This window comes from Entelurus aequoreus, linkage group LG09 (assembly GCF_033978785.1).
Source record: "Entelurus aequoreus isolate RoL-2023_Sb linkage group LG09, RoL_Eaeq_v1.1, whole genome shotgun sequence".
Classification (NCBI taxonomy): domain Eukaryota; kingdom Metazoa; phylum Chordata; class Actinopteri; order Syngnathiformes; family Syngnathidae; genus Entelurus; species Entelurus aequoreus.
The window spans coordinates 65271863-65296864 of NC_084739.1; the positions used below are offsets into that span (position 1 = coordinate 65271863).

General features: G+C 35.6%; 1 long non-coding RNA gene across 2 annotated transcripts in view; it reads left to right on the plus strand.

Annotated features, from left to right (window-relative positions):
• Positions 1-25002, plus strand: part of LOC133657629 (uncharacterized) — a 256487-nt gene that overhangs the window by 34095 nt on the left and 197390 nt on the right. The window contains exons 6-8 of one of the 2 annotated variants that reach the window (XR_009827305.1): positions 268-334; positions 7478-7578; positions 8478-8519. This is a non-coding gene — a long non-coding RNA (uncharacterized LOC133657629). The remainder of the gene's footprint in view (positions 1-267; positions 335-7477; positions 7579-8477; positions 8520-25002) is intronic. The other variant, XR_009827304.1, reaches the window with a different exon arrangement.

Genomic DNA, 25002 nt, shown 5'->3' on the forward strand with positions numbered 1-25002 from the left:
TTTAGCCCGGGGCCACTACTGTGATTTTACCCCATGCTCCTGGCCTGACGTCATTAAAGATGCATGATGATGGATACCGTGAATTCAACCTCACCGAGGGGGTTTTGAGGTGAAGAAGAGAGAGTGAGAAGGGGTGTGGGGGCGGGGGAGGGGGGGGTGGAAAGAACCTTGCTTGTTTTTCAGATCACACTAAGAATAAATCAAGACTGTTTAAATGTAGAGGTTGCAAGTGGATGCATGTGACTAATCTCCCCCTTGCACATCAAGGAGAGGACGAGGCAGGCCGTGATGGTGGAGAGGCGCCCGTTGACCAGTTGGTGGTGCTCCTGTCACAGTAAATACACACACCCGCACTCTGCTCTCTTTGCAAACAAAACCGCCAAGACAATGATGCAAATGCAGATTTCATATCAAGAAAACACGCTTTAAGAAATAGTTTCTTTGCATAGCACCGCTGCTAATTTTAGTTTATTTCCCGCCACTTTTATTTATCTATTTATTTATTTTTGCCCCCCCCCCCCCCCCCCCCCGAGCGCCTGTTTTCCCCCTCCCATCGCATGTAAAAGCGTACAAGATGTTGGGAGGTATTCATGAGCTCTGTGAAGCTAAAAACAATGCAAACTATACATATGCATGCGCGGTTATTGTGGAATTTGATCACATACTGTATGTGCGTGTTAATGTTTCTTTCAGGCATTTGGATAAGCACCTAATAGTGTCACTTCATAGACGCCAAACTCCTGCATATGCCGGGATTATGTCCCGAGGCTCCATGTTTTTTATGCAGAAATTACAGAATAGTACAAGAAAAAAAAGTTTAAAGTAAGCAAATGGACTAGTTTTTGTATTCTTCTGCTAAATAACTTACAAATGTGTGTTTATTTGTGGTGTTTAGGCACCAAATTGTTGCAGAAGCCAGAAGTATGTCATTGAGATTCCTGTTAATTGTGCCAAAATGAAGGAAAATATGGTACAACAAATAATGACATGCAGACAAAATTCCTGCATTTGCACCCAAATACTTTTTGACTTAGTTTAAAGTAACCAAGTGGGCTAGTGTTTGTATTCTTCTGCTAAATAACTTGCAAATGTGCGTTTATTTGTGGTATTTAGGTACCAAATTGCTGCAGATGCCGGAATGATGTCATTAAGATTAATGTCAATTGTGCCAAAATTAAGGAAAATATAGTAAAACAAATAATGACCTGCAGACAAAATTCCTGCATTTGCACCCAAATACTTCTTGACTTAGTTTGAAGTAACCAAATGGGCTAGTTTGTGTATTATTCTGCTAAATAACTTATAAATGTGCGTTTATTTGTGGCATTACGGTACCAAGTTGCTGCAGACGCCGGAATGATGTCATTAAAAAAACCATGTTAATTGTGCCGAAATTAAGGTAAACACAGTAAATAAAATAAATACAAGATTCCTGCATTTGCACCCAAATACTTTTTGGCTTAGATTAAAGTAACCAAGTGGGCTAGTGTTTGTATTCTTCTGCTAAATAACTTGCAAATGTGCTTTTATTTGTGGTATTTAGGGACCAAATTGCTGCAGAAGCCGGAATGATGTCATTAAGATTAATGTCAATTGTGCCAAAATTAAGGAAAATATAGTAAAACAAATAATGACCTGCAGACAAAATTCCTGCATTTGCACCAAATACTTCTTGACTTAGTTTAAAGTAACCAAATGGACTAGTTTGTGTATTCTTCTGCTGAATAACTTACAAATGTGCGTTTATTTGTGGTATTACGGTACCAAATTGCTGCAGAAGCCGGAATGATGTCATTAAGATTCATGTTAATAGTGCCAAAATTAAGGAAAATATAGTAAAACAAATAATGACTTGCAGACAAAATTCCTGCATTTGCACCCAAATACTTTTTGACTTCTGCTAAATAACTTACAAATGTGTGTTTATTTGTGGTATTTAGGTACCAAATTGTTGCAGAAGCCAGAAGTATGTCATTGAGATTCCTGTTAATTGTGCCAAAATGAAGGAAAATATAGTACAACAAATAATGACATGCAGACAAAATTCCTGCATTTGCACCCAAATACTTCTTGACTTAGTTTGAAGTAACCAAGTGGGCTAGTTTTTGTATTATTCTGCTAAATAACTTACAAATGTGTGTTCATTTGTGGTATTTAGGTACCAAGTTGCAGCAGAAGCCGGAATGATGTCATTAAGATTAATGTCAATTGTGCCAAAATTAAGGAAAATATAGTACAACAAATAATGACATGCAGAAAAAATTCCTGCATTTGCACCCAAATACTTTTTGACTTAGTTTGAAGTAACCAAGTGGGCTAGTTTGTGTATTAGTCTGCTAAATAACTTGCAAATGTGCGTTTATTTGTGGTATTACGGTACCAAATTGCTGCAGAAGCCGGAATGATGTCATTAAGATTCATGTCAATTGTGCCAAAATTAAGGTAAACACAGTAAATAAAATAAATACAACTTTCCTGCATTTACATCCAAATACTTTTTGACTTAGTTTAAAGTAACCATATGGACTAGTTTTTATATTCTTCTACTAAATAACTTACAAATGTGCGTTTATTTGTGGTATTACGGCACCAAATTGCTGCAGACGCCAAAATGATGTCATTAAGATTCATGTTAATTATGCCAAAATTAAAGAAAATATAGTAAAACAAATAATGACTACCAGACAAAATTCCTGCATTTGCACCCAAATACTTTTTGACTTAGTTTAAAGTAACCAAGTGGGCTAGTTTTTGTATTCTTCTGCTAAATAACTTACAAATGTGCATTTATTTGTGGTATTACGGTACCAAATTGCTGCAGAAGCCGGAATGATGTCATTAAGATTGATGTCAATTGTGCCAAAATTAAGGAAAATATAGCAAAACAAATAATGACTTGCAGACAAAATTCCTGCATTTGCACCCAAATACTTTTTGACTTCTGCTAAATAACTTACAAATGTATATTTATTTGTGGTATTACGGTACCAAGTTGCTACAGACGCCGGAATGATGTCATTAAAAATCATGTTAATTGTGTTGAAATTAAGGTAAACACAGTAAATAAAATAAATACAAGATTCCTGCATTTGCACCCAAATACTTTTTGGCTTAGATTAAAGTAACCAAGTGGGCTAGTGTTTGTATTCTTCTGCTAAATAACTTGCAAATGTGCGTTTATTTGTGGTATTTAGGTACCAAATTGCTGCAGAAGCCGGAATGATGTCATTAAGATTCGTGTCAATTGTGCCAAAATTAAGGAAAATATAGTAAAACAAATAATGACCTGCAGACAAAATTCCTGCATTTGCACCCAAATACTTCTTGACTTAGTTTAAAGTAACCAAATGGACTAGTTTGTGTATTATTCTGCTGAATAACTTACAAATGTGCGTTTATTTGTGGTATTACAGTAGAATTTGACTACATATTGTATGTGTCCACTAAATGTAAAAGACAGTTTGTTACTCGGAGTGTCTTACTTCAGCTTATGTGCATAATTGTATGACTTCATAGACACCAAATTGCTGCAGACGCCTGAATGATGTCATTAAGATTCATGTTTATTATGCCGAACTTAAGGAAAATATAGCAAAACAAATAATGACTGGCAGACAAAATTCCTGCATTTGCACCCAAATACTTTTTGACTTCTGCTAAATAACTTACAAATGTACATTTATTTGTGGTATTACGGTACCAAGTTGCTACGGACGCCGGAATGTCATTAAAAATCATGTTAATTGTGTTGAAATTAAGGTAAACACAGTAAATAAAATAAATACAAAATTCCTGCATTTGCACCCAAATACTTTTTGACTTAGTTTAAAGTAACCAAGTGGGCTAGTGTTTGTATTATTCTGCTAAATAACTTATAAATGTGCGTTTATTTGTGGCATTACGGTACCAAGTTGCTGCAGACGCCGGAATGATGTCATTAAAAAATCATGTTAATTGTGCCGAAATTAAGGTAAACACAGTAAATAAAATAAAAACAAAATTCTTGCATTTGCACCCAAATACTTTTTGACTTAGTTTAAAGTAACCAAGTGGGCTAGTGTTTGTATTCTTCTGCTAAATAACTTGCAAATGTGCGTTTATTTGTGGTATTACGGTACCAAATTGCTGCAGACGCCAAAATGATGTCATTAAGATTCATGTTAATTGTGCCAAAATTAAAGAAAATATAGTAAAACAAATAATGACTTGCATACAAAATTCCTGCATTTGCACCCAAATACTTTTTTACTTAGTTTAGTAACCAAATGGACTAGTTTTTGTATTCTTCTGCTAAATAACGTGCAAATGTGCGTTTATTTGTGGTATTACCGTACCAAGTTGCTGCAGACGCCGGAATGATGTCATTAAAAATCATGTTAATTGTGTTGAAATTAAGGTAAACACAGTAAATAAAATAAATACAAGATTCCTGCATTTGCACCCAAATACTTTTTGGCTTAGATTAAAGTAACAAAGTGGGCTAGTGTTTGTATTCTTCTGCTGAATAATTTACAAATGTGCGTTTATTTGATGTATTACGGCAGAATTTGACTACATATTGTAATGCGTCCACTAAATGTAAAAGAGTTTGTTACTTAAAGTGTCTTACTTCAGCTTATTTGGAGAAGTATTCAATTGTATGACTTCATAGACACCACATTGCTGCAGATGCTTGAATTATGTTATTAAGATTCATGTTAGTTATGCTGAAATTAAGGAAAATATAGTAAAAAAAATAAATACATTGCGTGCAACATTCCTGCATTGGCACTCAAATACTTTTTGACTTAGTTTAAAGTAACCAAATGGGCTAGTTTTTGTATTCTTCTGCTGAATAACTTACAAATGTGCGTTTATTTGTGGTATTACGGTAGAATTTGACTACATATTGTATGTGTCCACTAAATGTAAAAGACAGTTTGTTACTTGGAGTGTCTTACTTCAGCTTATGTGCATAATTGTATGAGTTAGTAGACACCAAATTGCTGCAGACGCCTGAATTATGTCATGAAGATTTAAGTTAATTATGTTGAAATTAAAGAAAATATAGTAAACAAATTAATGAATTGCATCCAAATACTTTTTGACTTAGTTTAAAGTAACCAAATTGACTACTTTTTGTATTTTTCTGCTAAATAACTTACAAATGTGCGTTTATTTGTGGTATTACGGCAGAATTTGACTACATATCGTGTGTCCACTAAATGTAAAAGACAGTTTGTTACTTGAAGTGTCTTACTTCAGCTTATGTGCATAATTGTATGACTTAGTAGACACCAAATTGCTGCAGACGCCTGGATTATGTCATGAAGATTTAAGTTAATTATGGTGAAATTAGGGAAAATATAGTAAAAAGATTAATGCATTGCAGACAAAATTCCTGCATTTGTACCCAAATACTATTTGACTTGGTTTAAAGTCACCATATGGACTAGTTTTTGTATTTTCTGCTAAATAACTTACAAATGTGCGTTTATTTGTGGTATTACGGTATAATTTGACTACATATTGTATGTGTCCACTAAATGTAAAAGACAGTTTGTTACTCGGAGTGTCTTACTTCAGCTAATGTGCATAATTGTATGACTTATGTGCATAATTGTATGACTTAGTAGACACCAAATTGCTGCAGACGCCTGAATTATGTCATTAAGATTTAAGTTAATTATGTTGAAATTAAAGAAAATATAGTAAACAAATTAATGAATTGCATCCAAATACTTTTTGACTTAGTTTAAAGTAACCAAATGGACTAGTTTTTTTTATTCTTCTGCTAAATAACTTACAAATGTGCGTTTATTTGTGGTATTACGGTATAATTTGACTACATATTGTATGTGTCCACTAAATGTAAAAGACAGTTTGTTAGTTGAAGTGTCTTACTTCAGCTTATGTGCATAATTGTATGACTTATGTGCATAATTGTATGACTTCATAGACACCAAATTGCTGCAGACGCCGGAATTATGTCATGAAGATTTAAGTTAATTATGGTGAAATTAGGGAAAATATAGTAAAAAGATTAATGCATTGCAGACAAAATTCCTGCATTTGTACCCAAATACTTTTTGACTTGGTTTAAAGTCACCAAATTGACTAGTTTTTGTATTCTTCTGCTATATAACTTACAAATGTGCGTTTATTTGTGGTATTACGGTATAATTTGACTACATATTGTATGTGTCCACTAAATGTAAAAGACAGTTTGTTACTCGGAGTGTCTTACTTCAGCTTATGTGCATAATTGTATGACTTATGTGCATAATTGTATGACTTCATAGACACCAAATTGCTGCATATGACTGAATTATGTCATGAAGATTTAAGTTCATTATGTTGAAATTAAAGAAAATATAGTAAACAAATTAATGAATTGCATCCAAATACTTTTTGACTTGGTTTAAAGTAACCAAGTTGACTACTTTTTGTATTCTTCTGCTAAATAACTTGCAAATGTGCGTTTATTTGTGGTATTACGGTATAATTTGACTACATATTGTATGTGTCCACTAGATATAAAAGACAGTTTGTTACTTGAATTGTCTTACTTCAGCTTATGTGCATAATTGTATGACTTTGTAGACACCAAATTGCTGCAGACGCCTGAATTATGTCATTAAGATTCATGTTAATTATGCCGAAATTAAGGAAAATATAGTAAAACAAATAATGACTTGTAGACAAAATTCCTGCATTTGCACCCAAATACTTTTTGACTTGGTTTAAAGTCACCTAATTGACTAGTTGTTGTATTCTTCTGCTAAATAACTTACAAATGTGCGTTTATTTGTGGTATTATGGCAGAATTACTACATATTGTATGTGTCCACTAAATGTAAAAGACAGTTTGTCACTCGGAGTGTCTTACTTCAGCTAATGTGCATAATTGTATGACTTATGTGCATAATTGTATGACTTACAGTATGTGCATAATTGTATGACTTATGTGCATAATTGCATGACTTATGTGCATAATTGCATGACTTATGTGCATAATTGTATGACTTAGTAGACACCAAATTGCTGCAGACGCCTGAATTATGTCATTAAGATTCATGTTAATTATGCCGAAGTTAAGGAAAATATAGTAAAAAAATAATTAATAAATTGCAGACAAAATTCCTGCATCTGCACCCAAAGTGTACTATACTGTACTGTACTGTACTGTCCATAAAGTTTAAATTAACCACATGTACTGTGGATCACATGTTTCAACACAATGAAAAAGAGTGCTTGCTACAAAATGGCCTCAGTAGAAGCACCTAATTGTATCATTTTATACCAAATTCCTGCAGTTGCTATATTATTTGTGCAAAAATTAAGGAAAATCCTAAAAAAAAACATGCAGACAAAATCTTCCTTGCCCTACTTGCCCTAGAGTGATACTACTAATAAGGTGTTTTTGCATACTTGTGCTGAGTTACACAACAACGTGTGTAAAACACAACAATAAGAGGCCCGTTTGTGTCTTTTCCAGGATGCGCCTGTAAAAAGTGTTCGTGACAGTGAGGGGAGACATCTGACAGCTGCGCTCCTCGAAGGTTCAAAGGTCACGTCAAGTCCTGAACGAGTCTCAAGGTAAAGCGCCTGACGGGGGGGGGGGGGGCGGCGTCGGGCACGGCTCGGCGCTGGCCTGGCGAGCGGGGCCGCGGTAATGGGACCTCACTCATGTGTCAGCGTCTCGGACGGAGAAAAGTCAAACAGCGCGAGGGGGGGTGGGGGGGGGTGGGCGTGTGAAAGGTGGAGTGGGCGACCAAACTGGAAAAAGATTGAACTTTTAAACTGTCCAATTTAAAGCTTAAAGGTGTCATATGCATGGTGAAGTCTCCTGGCGGTGTCCATTATCAGTCTTCCTCCGTCCACTCACAACCCGCTCTAACCGCACTTTGGCGCATCCGCCTTAACCGCCGCGTTCCCGTCCCAGCTCGGGGAGTTGAATCCCCCCCCCCCCCCCCCCTGGAAGACCCTGAAATAAGGCCTTTATCAGCCAGGCCCACACAGTATCAGGGGGCTCCTCCAGCGAGCCTCTGATGTGGAGGGGAGATGGACGCAGCTCCGTGGGTCCTCTGGTCGAGCACCAGAACAGGATTGGGGCCCATTGTGCCATTCAAATGAAGCCGGCATCAAAAGGGAAGAGGAAGCTGTTGTTGACGCATTGTCTCGTGTTATTTTAACCGGCTTAGCTCGAGCCTCTTCATGCTGGAGTGTTGTGGCGCTGGATGCCGATGATGATAAGTGGCGGATTCTCTGTTAAGACTGCTAAGCTGCCGCGCTGGCTCCACTAGCAAGTGTGTGTGTGTGTGTGTGTGTGTGGTGATTTTGGCTGTGGCTGAAGCCTTTCAATAGGTTACCGCCGACTTATCCTGTCAAAAGCGCTGACTTGGCAGTCTGATGCGCGGGCTTTATGGTTCCACCAGTGGGGCCGCTCTTTATTTCATAATGCTGACTTTTTTTTTTTTTTTTTTTTTCTCTCCCAGCACATTTGATTGGAGAAGTTGAACACGCGGAAAGAAACTTTGGTAAAGGCATCTTCGTGTTGTCCATGTTTGTTGTGGAAATGACTGAAGCGCTCCCTTATGGAGTTGTTGGCCAGTCAAAATAATGTGAATTATGAGCATTGGAACAAATGAAGGAAATAAAAGTAGGAATGTTATAATTAGGGATGTCCGATAATGGATTTTTGCCGATATCCGATATTCCGATATTGTCCAACTCTTAATTACCGATACCGATATCAACCGATACCGATATATACAGTCGTGGAATTAACACATTATTATGCCTAATTTGGACAACCAGGTATGGTGAAGATAAGGTCCTTTTTAAAAAAATTAATCAAATAAAATAAGATAAATAAATTAAAAACATTTTCTTGAATAAAAAACAAAGTAAAAACAATATAAAAACGGTTACATAGAAACTAGTAATGAATGAAAATGAGTAAAATGAAGTGTTAAAGGTTAGTACTATTAGTGGAGCAGCAGCACGCACAATCATGTGTGCTTACGGACTGTATCCCTTGCAGACTGTATTGATATATATTGATATATAATGTAGGAACCAGAATAGTAATAACAGAAAGAAACAACCCTTTTGTGTGAATGAGTGTAAATGGGGGAGGGAGGTTTTTTTGGGTTGGTGCACTTTTTGTAAGTGTATCTTGTGTTTTTTATGTTGATTTAATAAAAAAACTAACAAAAAAAAAACGATACCGATAATAAAAACCGATACCGATAATTTCCGATATTACATTTTAAAGCCTTTATCGTCCGATAATATTATCGGACATCTTTAGTTATAATAATAACGTACACTTATTCAGCCTGTTGTTCACTAATCTTTATTTATTTTAAATTGCCTTTCAAATGTCTATTCTTGGTGTTGGCTTTTATCAAATACATTTCCCCAAAAAATGCGACTTATACTCCAGTGCGACTTATATATGTTTTTTTCCTTCTTTATTATGCATTTTCGACCGGTGCGACTTATACTCCGGAGCGACTTATACTCCGAAAAATACGGTATAATTTTATACAGATAACCAATCCTAGGTGTAGTTCTGTTAGGTACCAATCCTATATATGGAAACACTGCCTTTTATAGAAGGTGTAGACACATTTTTAAAGTATATTTTTTATTGCTGCGTTTATTTATTTATTAGATGCCTTTTACTGAATATGCACAAACACGGTTTTAATATTATGTGATAATGCCTTTTTTTTTTGTCTCTCCCAGCACATTTGATTGGAGAAGTTCAACACGCGGAAAGAAACTTTGGTAAAGGCATCTTCGTGTTGTCCATGTTTGTTGTGGAAATGACTGAAGGGCTCCCTTGTCAAAATAATGTGAGTTATGAGCGTTGGAACAATTGAAGGACATAAAAGTAGGAATGTTATAATTAGGGATGTCCGGTAATGGCTTTTTGCCGATATCCGATATTCCGATATTGTCCAACTCTTAATTACCGATACCGATATCAACCGATACCGATATATACAGTCGTGGAATTAACACATTATTATGCCTAATTTGGACAACCAGGTATGGTGAAGATAAGGTCCTTTTTAAAAGAATTAATAAAATAAGATAAATAAATTAAAAACATTTTCTTGAATAAAAAATAAAGTAAAACAATATAAAAACAGTTACATAGAAACTAGTAATTAATGAAAATGAGTCAAATTAACTGTTAAAGGTTAGTACTATTAGTGGACCAGCAGCACGCACAATCATGTGTGCTTACGGACTGTATCCCTTGCAGACTGTATTGATATATATTGATATATAATGTAGGAACCAGAATATTAATAACAGAAAGAAACAACCCTTTTGTGTGAATGAGTGTAAATGGGGGAGGGAGGTTTTTTGTGTTGGTGCACTAATTGTAAGTGTATCTTGTGTTTATTATGTTGATTTAATTTAAAAAACAAAACAAAAAAACAATACCGATAATAAAAAAAAAAGATACCGATCATTTCCGATATTACATTTTAAAGCATTTATCGGCTAGTTATAATAATAATGGGAAACATTTAGAAAGGGAAACAAGTCAAAATATTGCACGATTAGTTAAAAAAAGGGAAAGTAATAATGCAATAAACAATTTTATTTATGTATTTTCTTTGAGGCGCCTGAAAGAGTGGCAGCACATCACAGTATCTCCTTTTGATTTCCTTCATTTTACTTTATTTTTGGTATTATTCTCAACTTTTCTTGCTTTTTTTAATCACTTATCTTTTCCATAAATCACTAATTATGGTTCTTGGGCGCTTTCGTGTTTTTTACCCTTTCCATCCTTTGTAACTGAGCTACTGTGTGGAGCAATTTCCCTTGTGGATCAATAAAGTTTGTCTAAGTCTAGAATAATGCATCAGGAAAAAAAATGTCTTATGAGTAAAAAAATATATCAGTTAAGGAAATGATAACAATGTTATTGGAATGAATGTCCAATAATTACCGTATTTTTCGGACTATAAGTCGCAGTTTTTTTCATAGTTTGGCCGGGGGTGCGACTTATACTCAGGAGCGACTTAGGTGTGAAATTATTAACACATTAGCGTAAAATATCAAATAATATTATTTATCTCATTCACGTAAGAGACTAGACGTATAAGATTTCATGGGATTTAGCGATTAGGAGTGACAGATTGTTTGGTAAACGTATAGCATGTTCTATATGTTGTAGCTATTTGAATGACTCTTACCATAATATGTTACGTTAACATACCAGGCACCTTCTCAGTTGGTTATTTATGCCTCATATAACGTACACTTATTCAGCCTGTTGTTCACTATTCTTTATTTATTTTAAATTGCCTGTCAAATGTCTATTCTTGGTATTGGCTTTTATCAAATACATTTCACCAAAAAATGCGACTTATACTCCAGTGCGACTTGTATATGTTTTTTTCCTTCTTTATTATGCATTTTCGGCCGGTGCGACTTATACTCCGGAGCGACTTATACTCCGAAAAATACGGTATATTTTTATACAGATAACCAATCCTAGGTGTAGTTCTGTTAGGTACCAATCCTATATATGGAAACACTGCCTTTTATAGAAGGTGTAGACACATTTTTAAAGTATATTTTTTATTGCTGTGTTTATTTATTTATTAGATGCCTTTTACTGAATATGCACAAACACGGTTTTAATATTATGTGATAATGCCTTTTTTTTTGGTCTCTCCAGCGCATTTGCTTGGAGAAGTTCAACACGCGGAAAGAAACTTTGGTAAAGGCATCTTTGTGTTGTCCATGTTTGTTGTGGAAATGACTGAAGCGCTCCTTTATGGAGATGTTGGCCAGTCAAAATAATGTGAATTATGAGCATTGGAACAATTGAAGGAAATAAAAGTAGGAATGTTATAATAATAATGGACTTTTAGAAAGGGAAACAAGTCAAAATATTGCACGATTAGTTAAAGGCCTACTGAAAGCCACTACTAGCGACCACACAGTCTGATAGTTTATATATCAATGATGAAATCTTAACATTGCAACACATGCCAATACGGCCGGGTTAACTTATAAAGTGCAATTTTAAATTTCCCGGGAAATATCCACCTGAAAACGTCTATTTATGATGACGTTTGCGCGTGACGTCACGGATTAAACGGAAGTATTGGGACACCATTGTATCCAATACAAAAAGCTCTGTTTTCATCTCAAAATTCCACAGTATTCTGGACATCTGTGTTGGTGAATCTTTTGCCATTTGTTTAATGAACAATGAAGACTGCAAAGAAGAAAGCTGTATGTGGGATCGGTGTATTAGCGGCTGGCTACAGCAACACAACCAGGAGGACTTTGAGTTAGATAGCAGACGCGCTATCCGACGCTAGCCGCCGACCGCACCGATGATCGGGTGAAGTCCTTCGTCGCGCCGTCGATCGCTGGAACGCATGTGAGCACGGGTCGTGATGAGCAGATGAGGGCTGGCGTAGGTGGAGAGCTAATGTTTTTAGCTTAGCTCTGTCGAGGTCCCGTAGCTAAGTTAGCTTCAATGGCGTCGTTAGCAACAGCATTGCTAGGCTTCGCCAGGCTGGACAGCATTAACCGTGTGGTTACAGGTCCAGGGTTTGGTTCGGTGTCTCCTGATAGTAGAAGTAATAATAGTATTGTTGTCTTCTGTCTATCCTTCCAGTCAGGGGCATGTTTCTTTTATTTCTATCTGCAGTTAAGCCCAATGCTATCACGTCAGCTCCGAAGCTAAAGTGCTTCCCCTATGTATTGTCGTGGAGATACAAGTCACTGTGAATGTCCATTTCGCGTTCTCGACTCTCATTTTCAAGAGGATATAGTATCCGAGGTGGTTTAAAATACAATCCGTGATCCACAATAGAAAAAGGAGAAAGTATGGAATCCAATGAGCCAACTTGTACCTAAGTTTCGGTCAGAGCGAAAAAAGATACACCCTGGCGTCCTGCACTGCACTCTAATCCTTCACTCTCACTTTCCTCATCCACAAATCTTTCATCCTCGCTCAAATTAATGGGGTAATCGTCGCTTTCTCGGTCCGAATCGCTCTCGCTGCTGGTGTAAACAATGTGCAGATGTGAGGAGCTCTTCAACCTGTGACGTCACGCTACTTCCGGTACAGGCAAGGCTTTTTTTATCAGCGTCCAAAAGTTGCCAACTTTATCGTCGATGTTCTCTACTAAATCCTTTCAGCAAAATTATGGCAATATCGCGAAATGATCAAGTATGACACATAGAATGGATCTGACATACCCGTTTAAATAAGAACATTTCATTTCAGTAGGCCTTTAAAGAAGAGGAAAGTAATAATGCAATAAACAATTTAATTATTTGTTTTTTTTATTATCGGTATCGTTTTTTTTGTTTTTGTTTTTGTTTTTTATTAAATCAACATAAAAAACATAAGATACACTTACAATTAGTACACCAACCCAAAAAACCTCCCTCCCCCATTCACACAAAAGGGTTGTTTCTTTCTGTTATTAATATTCTGGTTCCTACATTATATATCAATATATATCAATACAGTCTGCAAGGGATACAGTCCGTAAGCACACATGATTGTGCGTGCTGCTGCTCCACTAATAGTACTAACTTTTAACAGTTAATTTGACTCATTTTCATTAATTACTAGTTTCTATGTAACTGTTTTTATATTGTTTTACTTTCTTTTTTATTCAAGAAAATGTTTTTAATTTATGTATCTTATTTTATTTTGTAATTTTTTTTAAAAAGGACCTTATCTTCACCATACCTGGTTGTCCAAATTAGGCATAATAATGTGTTAATTCCACGACTGTATATATCGGCATCGGTTGATATCGGTATCGGTAATTAAGAGTTGGACAATATCGGAATATCGGATATCAGCAAAAAGGCATTATCGGACATCCCTAGTATTTAATATTTGTTTACTTACTTACGGTATATTTATTATTTGTTTATTTAATGTTTTGTTACAAACAGAACAAAGAAAAGGCATAAAATTGCTATGGTATGAAAAGGGGGTTTGATTAAATAAGCTCTGCTTCTTCCTACTCCTTTTCGGACGTGCTGCAATGAAACAACCGGAAACATGTGATGCAATACCTTGTAACGTTCAAAACAAACTGAACTGAATGTACTGTATTTTTCGGAGTATAAGTCGCACCGGAGTATAAGTCGCACCGGCCGAAAATGCATAATAAAGAAGGAAAAAAACATATATAAGTCGCACTGGAGTATAAGTCGCATTTTTTCGGGGAAATGTATTTGATAAAAGCCAACACCAAGAATAGACATTTGAAAGGCAATTTAAAATGTCTAAAGAATAGTGAACAACAGGCTGAATAAGTGTACGTTATATGAGGCATAAATAACTAACTGAGAACGTGCCTGGTATGTTAACGTAACATATTATGGTAAGAGTCATTCAAATAACTATAACATATAGAACATGCTATACGTTTACCAAACAATCTGCCACTCCTAATCGCTAAATCCCATGAAATCTTATACGTCTAGTCTCTTACGTGAATGAGCTAAATAATATTATTTGATATTTTACGCTAATGTGTTAATCATTTCACACATAAGTCGCTCCTGAGTATAAGTCGGCCAAACTATGAAAAAAACTGCGACTTATAGTCCGAAAAATACGGTATGTATTTAATAGGGATGTCCGGTAATGGCTTTTTTGCCGATATCCGATATTCCGATATTGTCCAACTCTTAATTACCGATACCGATATCAACCAGTTGTGGAATTAACACATTATTATGCCTAATTCGGACAACCAAGTATGGTGAAGATAAGGTCCTTTTTAAAAAAAATTAGAAGATAAATAAATTAAAAACATTTTCTTGAATAAAAAAGAAAGTAAAACAATATAAAAACAGTTACATAGAAACTAGTAATGAATGAAAATGAGTAAAATGAAGTGTTAAAGGTTAGTACTATTAGTGGAGCAGCAGCACGCACAATCATGTGTGCTTACGGACTGTATCCCTTGCAGACTGTATTGATATATATTGATATATAATGTAGGAAGCAGAATATTAATAACAGAAAGAAACAACCCTTTTGTGTGAATGAGTGTAAACGGGGGAGGGAGGTTTTTTGGGTTGGTGCACTAATTGTAAGTGTATCTTGTGTTTTTTATGTTGATTTAATAAACTTTTTTTTAAAAAAACGATACCGATAATAAAAAAAACCTGATATCGATCATTTCCGATATTACATTTTAAAGCATTATTCGGCCGATAATATCGGCAGGCTGATATTATCGGACACCTCTAGTATTTAATATTTGTTTACTTACTTATGGTATATTTATTAGTTATTATTAGGGCTGTGAATCTTTGGGTGTCCCACGATTCGATTCAAAATCGATTCTTGGGGTCACGATTCGATTCAGAATCGATTTTTTTTTTTTCAATTCAACACGATTCTCGATTCAAAAACGATTTTTATTTTTATTTTTTTTATTTTTTATTTTTTTAATTTTTTTTAATGAAAACAGTACACAACAATACCATAATAATGCAATACAATTTCAAAACAAAACCTGACCCGGCAACATTCAGAATAGCAATAAACAGAGCAATTGAGGAGACACAAACATGACACGGAACAATCTAAAAGTAGTGAGACAAAAATGAATATTATCAACAACAGTATCAATATTAGTAACAATTTCAACATAGCAGTGATTGAAAATCCCTCATTGACATTATCTTTACAAACATTAATTAAAAAACAAATTACAAAAAATGAACAATAGTGTCACAGTGGCTTACACTTACATCGCATCTCATGAACTAAATGTCTAATGATAATGTCAATGAGGGATTTTTAATCACTGCTATGTTGAAATTGTAACTAATATTGATACTGTTGTTGATAATATTATTTTTTGTTTTACTACTTTTGGTTTGTTCTGTGTCGTGTTTGTGTCTCCTCTCAATTGCTCTGTTTATTGCAGTTCTGAGTGTTGCTGGGTCAGGTGTGGTTTTGGAATTGGATTGCATTGTTATGGTATTGCTGTGTATTGTTTTGTTGGATTGATTAATTAAAAATAAATAAAAATAAAACTTTTTTTTTTTTTTTATAAATAAAAAAAAAAAAAAATAATAGATTTTTTAAAAATGAGAATCGATTCCGAATCGCACAACGTGAGAATCGCGATTCGAATTCAAATCGATTTTTTCCCACACCCCTAGTTATTATGTTACAAACAGAACAAAGAAAAGGCATAAAATTGCTATGGTATGAAAAGGGGGTGTGATTAAATTAGCTCTGCTTCTTCCTACTCCTTTTCGGACGTGCCGTAATGAAACAACCGGAAACATATGATGCAATACCTTGTAACGTTCGGCCAATAAATGCGTTAAAATGTAATATCGGAAATTATCGGTATCGTTTTTTTATTATCGGTATCGTTTTTTTTTTTTTTTTTTTTTTTTTTTTTTTATTAAATCAACATAAAAAACACAAGATACACTTACAATTAATGCACCAACCCAAAAAACCACCCTCCTCATTCACACAAAAGGGTTGTTTCTTTCTGTTATTAATATTCTGGTTCCTACATTATATATCAATATATATCAATACAGTCTGCAAGGGATACAGTCCGTAAGCACACATGATTGTGCATGCTGCTGCTCCACTAATAGTACTAACCTTTAACAGTTAATGTTACTCATTTTCATTAATTACTAGTTTCTATGTAACTGTTTTTATATTGTTTTACTTTCTTTTTTATTCAAGAAAATGTTTTTAATTTATTTATCTTATTTTATTTTATAATTTTTTTTAAAAAGTACCTTATCTTCACCATACCTGGTTGTCCAAATTAGACATACCGTAATTTCCGGACTATAAGCCGCTACTTTTTCCCCTCGTTCTGGTCCCTGCGGCTTATACAAGGGTGCGGCTTATTTACGGCCTGTTCTTCTCCGACACCGACGAAGAGGATTTCGGTGGTTTTAGTACGCAGGAGGAAGACGATGACACAATGATTAAAGACTGACTTTTCATATACCGGTAGGCTGGTTATTTTGATAACGTACAGGTGAGCACTTTGTATTACTTTGCACCGTTGTATTATTTGTACTCTGCACGAATGCTGTTCGCCATGTCAAAGATGTGAAAGTTTGATTGAATGATTGAAAGATTTATTGTTAATAAATGGGACGCTTTGCGTTCCCAAACAGTCATCTCTGTCCCGACAATCCCCTCCGTGGTAGCAGGAACCCCTATATACTACGGTAATTACACATCAAAACCCTGCGGCTTATAGTCGGGTGCGGCTTATATATGGAGCAATCTGTATGTTCCCCTAAATTTAGCTGGTGCGGCTTATAGTCAGGTGCGGCTTATAGTCCGGAAATTACGGTAATAATGTGTTAATTCCACGACTGTATATATCGGCTGATATCGGTATCGGTTGATATCGGTATCGGTAATGAAAGAGTTGGGCAATATCGGAATACCGGATATCGGCAAAAAGCCATTATCGGACATCCCTAGTTCAAAACAAACTGAACTGAATGTACAAACCCCGTTTCCATATGAGTTGGGAAATTGTGTTAGATGTAAATATAAACGGAATACAATGATTTGCAAATCATTGTATTCCGTTTATATTTACATCTAACACAATTTCCCGACTCATATGGAAACGGGGTTTGTATATCAGGAAAACAAGGTCATATTGTAGGGAAATATGAGGGGAAAAGTTAAGGAAATTATGCTAATTCTACGCCGCTATTTGTTCGTTGCAACTCCCGCCATGAAATTAAAACCTAACCCATATTATTGCAAACTCATTTCTCGTCATCTCGCAAGTATTATTATTTTTTTTAAGCTGTAATCCACTTTTCCCCCCCGTTGTAAACCTCGTTGTAAACGCCAACAACCGGCGCGGGCCTCATTTTAATAATGGCGCCAATAACATGTAAATAGGCGCCATAAACACACACGGGAGAGGAAATATGTTTTGCATAGATTTAAACCGCAACGTTTTATTTAGCGGCCCGCTGAATAATCACTCGGCGGAGATAGTCGGCGGCACTCGATGTAATTCCTCCCGTCTTGTCGTCGGAGAGCGGGGCCATTAAGTGGCGTCATACGTCAAGGCGGTGACACCTCCTCCGTTCCCGTGCAGCTTGTTTAAGCGTGCCCCTGCATTGTTGCCCGCCACGCCTGACGTGTTAATAGCTTAATAACCTAATCTGGCAAATAATGACACCTCGTCACAAAAGAGCGGGGCCAAATGTTTGCGAGGGGACGCCGCCGCCGCGTACCGTGACACTAATCTGAATAAAAATGAATTTACGGGGCCCGTTCGCAGTAAATTTTCACTTCCGCACGCGTGCAACTGATGCTCGGCGGACACCTCGCCTCGCCTCTCGAGCTGTCTCATTACCCTGCCTTTCAAGTGGCGGGAAAGAAGGAGGCCGGGGGGGGGGGGGGTTGGGCGAGAGATGGCGGGAAAAGAGACAGAGGGGTGAGAGCGAAAAAGATGAAGACTAGGGCAAGGAGGAGATGGAGCGTGTTGTTTTCCAACGCCGGTTTTCTATTTTTTGCTGTGGCGAAGAAAAGGGGGGGGGGGGGGACAAAAAAAAAAAAAAGAGTTCACACCGATTTTCAAAAAAAGTCTCACTTCCTTTCTGACAGATGTGGTGTCATCGCTGCTGTTTAATTAAAAGGAAACGGAGGTGATGATTGCAACACAGACGTGATCTGATATGATAATGTATTTACAATCATCAAGATGAGCGTCATTAAGGATGTGTCAAGGACGAATCCATCCTGGGATTCCGGAGTCCTGAGCTGTCGAGTGTGGTTTGGGTTTTTTTCTTCTTCTTCTTCTTCTTCTTCTTCTTCTTCTTCTTCTTCTTCTTCTTCTTCTTCTCCGAGGCTGCCGTTGAGCTTGTCAGGAGGACGCTGGCGGCGATGACAGCCGCCATTAACGATTGGCGGGCGGGAAAATGCGCGGAAAAAAAGGAACGGGGAGTTTTGCGTCGGCCACTCGGAAAAGTAGCTCGCACGATTAGTTAAAAAAGGGGAATGTAATAATACAATAAACAATTGTATTTATTTATTTTCTTTGATGCGCCTGAAAGAGTGGCAGCACATCACAGTAGCGCCTTTGACTTCCTTCATTTGACTTTATTTTTTGGTATTATTCTCAATTTTTCTTGCTTTTTGTTATCACTTATCTTTTCCATGAACCACTAATTATGGTTTTTGGGCGCTTTTTTTTATACCAATAAAAGTGCACTTGTTATTAGTGAGAATATACTTATTTTAAGCTATTTTTGGGTTCATTGAAGTTAGCTAATTTTACTTGTTTTGGAAAGTCTTGACAAGCCAAATTTTCTTGTTCTATTGGCAGATAAATTTGCTTAGTTCAAATAAAATACCCCTAATTTTTTTATTATTTTTTTCTTGTTTTTGAACACTGACTTTTTGCAGTGTAGATCAATCAAGTTTGTCTAAATCTAGAATAATGCATCAGGAAAAAAAATTTCTGATGAGTAAAAATATCTTTATATTGAAAACAGTTAAGGAAATGATAACAATGTTATTGGAATGAATGTCCAATAATTATTTTATTATACAGATAACCAATCCTAGGTGTAGTTCTGTTAGGTACCAATCCTATATATGGAAACACTGCCTTTTATAGGATGTGTAGACACATTTTTAAAGTATATTTTTTAGGGTTGCAACTAACGATTCATTTGATAATCGATTAATATGTCGATTATTACTTCGATTAATCGATTAATAATCGGATACAAGAGACAAACTACATTTCTATCCTTTCCAGTATTTTATTGAAAAAAAACAGCATACTGGCACCATACTTATTTTGATTATTGTTTCTCAGCTGTTTGTACATGTTGCAGTTTATAAATAAAGGTTTATAAAAAAATTGATAAATACATTTAAAACAAATTTTTTTTAATTAAAATTGCCTCTGCGCATAGCATAGATCCAACGAATCGATGACTAAATTAATCGCCAACTATTTTTATAATTGATTTTCATCGATTAGTTGTTGCAGCCCTAATATTTTTTATTGCTGGGTTTATTTATTTATTAGATGCCTTTTACTGAATATGCAAAAAATTCTGATGAGTAAAAATATCTTTATATTGAAAACAGTTAAGGAAATGATAACAATGGTATTGGAATGAATGTCCAATAATTATCTTATTATACAGATAACCAATCCTAGGTGTAGTTATGTTAGGGACCAATCCTATATATGGAAACACTGCCTTTTATAGGATGTGTAGACACATTTTTAAAGTATATTTTTTAGGGCTGCAACTAACGCATAATTTGATAATCGATTAATCTGTCGATTATTACTTCGATTAATCGATTAATAATCGGATACAAGAGACAAACTACACTTCTATCCTTTCCAGTATTTTATTGGAAAAAAACCAGCATACTGGCACCATACTTATTTTGATTATTGTTTCTCAGCTGTTTGTACATGTTGCAGTTTATAAATAAAGGTTTATAAAAAAATTCATAAATAAATAAAAACTTATTTTTTTTAAATGAAAATTGCCTCTGCGCATAGCATAGATCCAACGAATCGATGACTAAATTAATCGCCAACTATTTTTATAATTGATTTTCATCGATTAGTTGTTGCAGCCCTAATATTGCCACATCCGGCCCTTTGTGCGTCCCTGTCAGGCCCGCGTGAGGCCAATCATAAATTACAAAATAAATTTTAAAAAGTATCTATGTCGAGTGTGCAATACAACGGTGCTGCTTTTGTTTTGAAAAGCGTTATTTGTATTACTTCCGTGTGGACGTATGAGCGTGCGTGATTGTGAGTGAATGTGTACAGCAGATTACAAAATGAAGTTGAAAAAACATCTATGTCGTGCGCGCAATACAACTGCGCTGCTTTTATTTTGAAAAGTGTTATTTATGGGCGTATGTCCGTGTGTAACCTGTGAGTGAAGGTGCACAGCGACAAGTGATGCACGGTTTACACCCGAGACGCTAAAAAGAGAAAAGTTGATGACGAATAGCGTGTTTTCAACAAGACATGGACTGCCAAGCAACGTTCCCTCTAAGGTGCGCGCCTGCGCAATTGCGCACTGCTCAAGCGTCCTCTGCGCGCAGCAAATATATGCCGCGCACCAAATCAAATCCCATCTGAATTCTAAACAAAATAAACACATTTATTCTGTGTAATTTTGCAATGCAACTTTGAGTGACGGTGACAACAAGCGGCCCTAACGGTGTTCGTCAACACCGTTCAATTAAACACCGTTCAATTATTGTAACGTCTATCGAGATGCTTCGAGGACAGGAATTATATTGATCACTTTACTGAGCAAAACTGTTTATATTCGGCCATAACCACACCAAAAACATGAGTAAAACACTTCTATCTCGAAAAACTAGTCATTTTCTGCCATACTAACCAGGCCAAAACCAACTTGTCATCTGTCACCAACACGCATACCACTAAGCCACTGGTGCGTTTATGGCCACACAAAAAGTCGGACAACTCAAACACCACACAAAGTTACACTATGACTCCTCAGTCATACGTGTGCTTATTTTACTGTCATTTATTATTAATGTTAATTTATTTATATTAATCATGGAATGCTGTTACTAGAGAAAGTTACAGGAATGCACACTTCATCCTATGCTTACATTTCATTGTGCAACATGAGGATGTTTAAGGGGAACTAAATGTGATCTCTGAAAGGGGTACAAATGATTTCCAAAGCAGTGCTTTTGGTATAAAATTAAGTTAGGTTAAATGAAAGTATTATTATTATTATTAATTATTATTATTATTATTATTATTATTATTATTATTATTATTATTTATCTTATGGTATATATCAAAAATAACATTGAGCAAAATTGAATTGGAATATTGTCGATGTGGCCCTCCAGCAGTGCTCGGGTTGCTCATGATGATGACCTATATTGAGTAAAACATGTTTGAAACTAGAATATCAACTGTTGCAAAGCTGCGTCATCAACACTCACAAGTATAAAACTACTTTTTCAAAGTAAGAATTTCTTATTTCAAGCATGTAATAAAAAATCATGACTTTGACACAATTGTGTCTCATAATTAAAACGGATGACAGCCAAATGGACTTTGCTGTTTTATTTTCAATGAAACAATAGAAAAGATGTACTCATATAGTAGTACAGTTGGCACAGTACAGCAAACTGACAGTTAATATTGAAACATTTAACATGTCTAACAATTTTGAACAGAAATAGTTCATGCACATTCAGATGAACTCTTCAAAATTACAATAAAACAATTTTTGGCCGGGGGCCGGGCTGTATATATGCGCACTAATTGGCTGAAAGAGCACGCACTTGGCGCGATGATGTCATGTTATCCATGGAAAAATGCATTTTTAGACCATATGATTTGCCTGAGCGGCTAGGAGACCCCGAGAGTAACAAGCGCTTGCCTTGTTGCCTTTCCATTAAGAACAATAAATTAGTTTTTAGTATAAGTTTGCTGGTTTCAAGAAATGTAATGCCGAGAGCATATCATTATGTCAAGATAATGGCACTAGCATTTACTTCATTTAAGAATGTTTTTCAACATATTGAGCAAAAAGGTCTTTTTTTCTTTTTTTATACCAATAAAAGTGCACTTGTTATTAGTGAGAATATACTTATTTTAAGGTATTTTTGGGTTCATTGAAGTTAGCTAATTTTACTTGTTTTGGAAAGTCTTGACAAGCCACATTTTCTTGTTCTATTGGCAGATAAATTTGCTTAGTTCAAATAAAATACCCCTAATTTCTTTATTTTCTTTAAATTGTTTTTGAAAACTGACTTTTTGCAGTGTAGATCAATCAAGTTTGTCTAAATCTAGAATAATGCATCAGGAAAAAAAAATTCTGATGAGTAAAAATATCTTTATATTGAAAACAGTTAAGGAAATGATAACAATGTGTTTGGAATGAATGTCCAATAATTATCTTATTATACAGATAACCGATCCTAGGTGTAGTTATGTTAGGTACCAATCCTATATATGGAAACACTGCCTTTTATAGAAGGTGTAGACACATTTTTAAAGTATATTTTTTAGGGCTGCAACTAACGATTAATTTGATAATCGATTAATCTGTCGATTATTACTTCGATTAATCGATTAATAGTCGGATACAAGAGACAAACTACATTTCTATCCTTTCCAGTATTTTATTGAAAAAAAACAGCATACTGGCACCATACTTATTTTGATTATTGTTTCTCAGCTGTTTGTACATGTTGCAGTTTATAAATAAAGGTTTATTAAAAATATAAAAAATAAATAAAAAATTGCCTCTGCGCATGCGCATAGCATAGATCCAACAAATCGATGACTAAATTAATCGCCAATTATTTTTATAATCGATTTAATCGATTAGTTGTTGCAGCCCTAATATTTTTTATTGCTGCGTTTATTTATTTATTAGATGCCTTTTACTGAATATGCACAAGCACGGTTTTTAATATTATGTGATAATGCCTTTTTTTTTTTTTCTCTCTCCCAGCACATTTGATTGGAGAAGTTCAACACGCGGGAAGAAACTTTGGTAAAGGCATCTTCGTGTTGTCCATGTTTGTTGTGGAAATGACTGAAGCGCTCCCTTGTTAGAAAGGCCAGTCAACATAATGTGAATTATGAGCGTTGGAACAATTGAAGGAAATAAAAGTAGGAATGTTATAATAATAATGGACTTTTAGAAAGGGAAACAAGTCAAAATATAGCATGATTAGTTAAAAAATGGAAAGTAATAATGCAATTAGGGCTGCAACAACTAATCGATTAAAATCGATTATAAAAATAGTTGCCGATTAATTTAGTCATTGATTCGTTGGATCTATGCTATGCGCATGCGCAAAGGCTTTTTTTATTTTTTTATTTATTTTTATTTTTTTACTAAACCTTTATTTATAAGCTGCAACATTTACAAACAGCTGAGAAACAATAATCAAAATAAGTATGGTGCCAGTATGCTGTTTTTTTCCCAATAAAATACTAGAAAGGATAGAAATGTAGTTTGTCTCTTTTATCCGACTATTAATCGATTAATCGAAAAAATAATCGACAGATTTATCGATGATCAAATTAATCGTTAGTTGCAGCCTTAAATGCAATAAACTATTTTATTGATTTATTTTCTTTGATGCGCCTGATAAAGTGGCAGCACATCTTCATTGGACTTTATTTTTTGGTATCGTTCTCAACTTTTCTTGCTTTTTGTTATGCTTGGGCGGAAAAGCGCAAAAAAAAAAGGAACGGGGAGTTTTGCGTCGGCCACTCGGAAAAGAAAGAGAGACAAAAAAAAAAAAAAAACACCCTTGATGCACGCTCTGCACGGGATTCCATTATTAAATGACTTTGAATGATTTTATGCACGCCGGCGTGAATGTTTCATAAGCGCCGCATACGGAAGGTTCATCAAAACAAATTGTTTCGATTTTGACAATTACCGCCACAATCGCCGCCGCTCCGCCGCACCTGCTTTTGAAAATGAATAATTTCCACTCATTTTAATTGCTTATGTGACAGCTAATCATCAAGGCATTAATTTATTTATCCGGCTTCATTTGAACTTCCTCCTTAGTTGATAACACATCCAGCCCCGCTCTCTAGAGTCACGCCAGACTGATTAAACTGTAGCAAAGCTCCTTCGGTATTATGCAGATGCCTGCCACCGAGCCCCGGAGTGCCTGCAATAATAACACGTATGATCCGCGCTAAGTCAAGATCAACCGTGTACTGGTCGCCGAGTGACGTGGCGGGGAAGGAAAACTTGTTGATCTGATAATAAGATTTGAAACTCCAAAGTGCGCCGCCCGCCCGCGGGGGCTGCCGGCTGTAATTGTGCTCAGCAGACGCGGGCTTTAATCATGTCGCCGTTTAGGCGGCAAACGCGGTAAAAAAAAAAATTGCCAAACATTCCCTAAAAATCAGAGGACAAGCCTTGACAGTGTGGAGTTATGACGCCGAG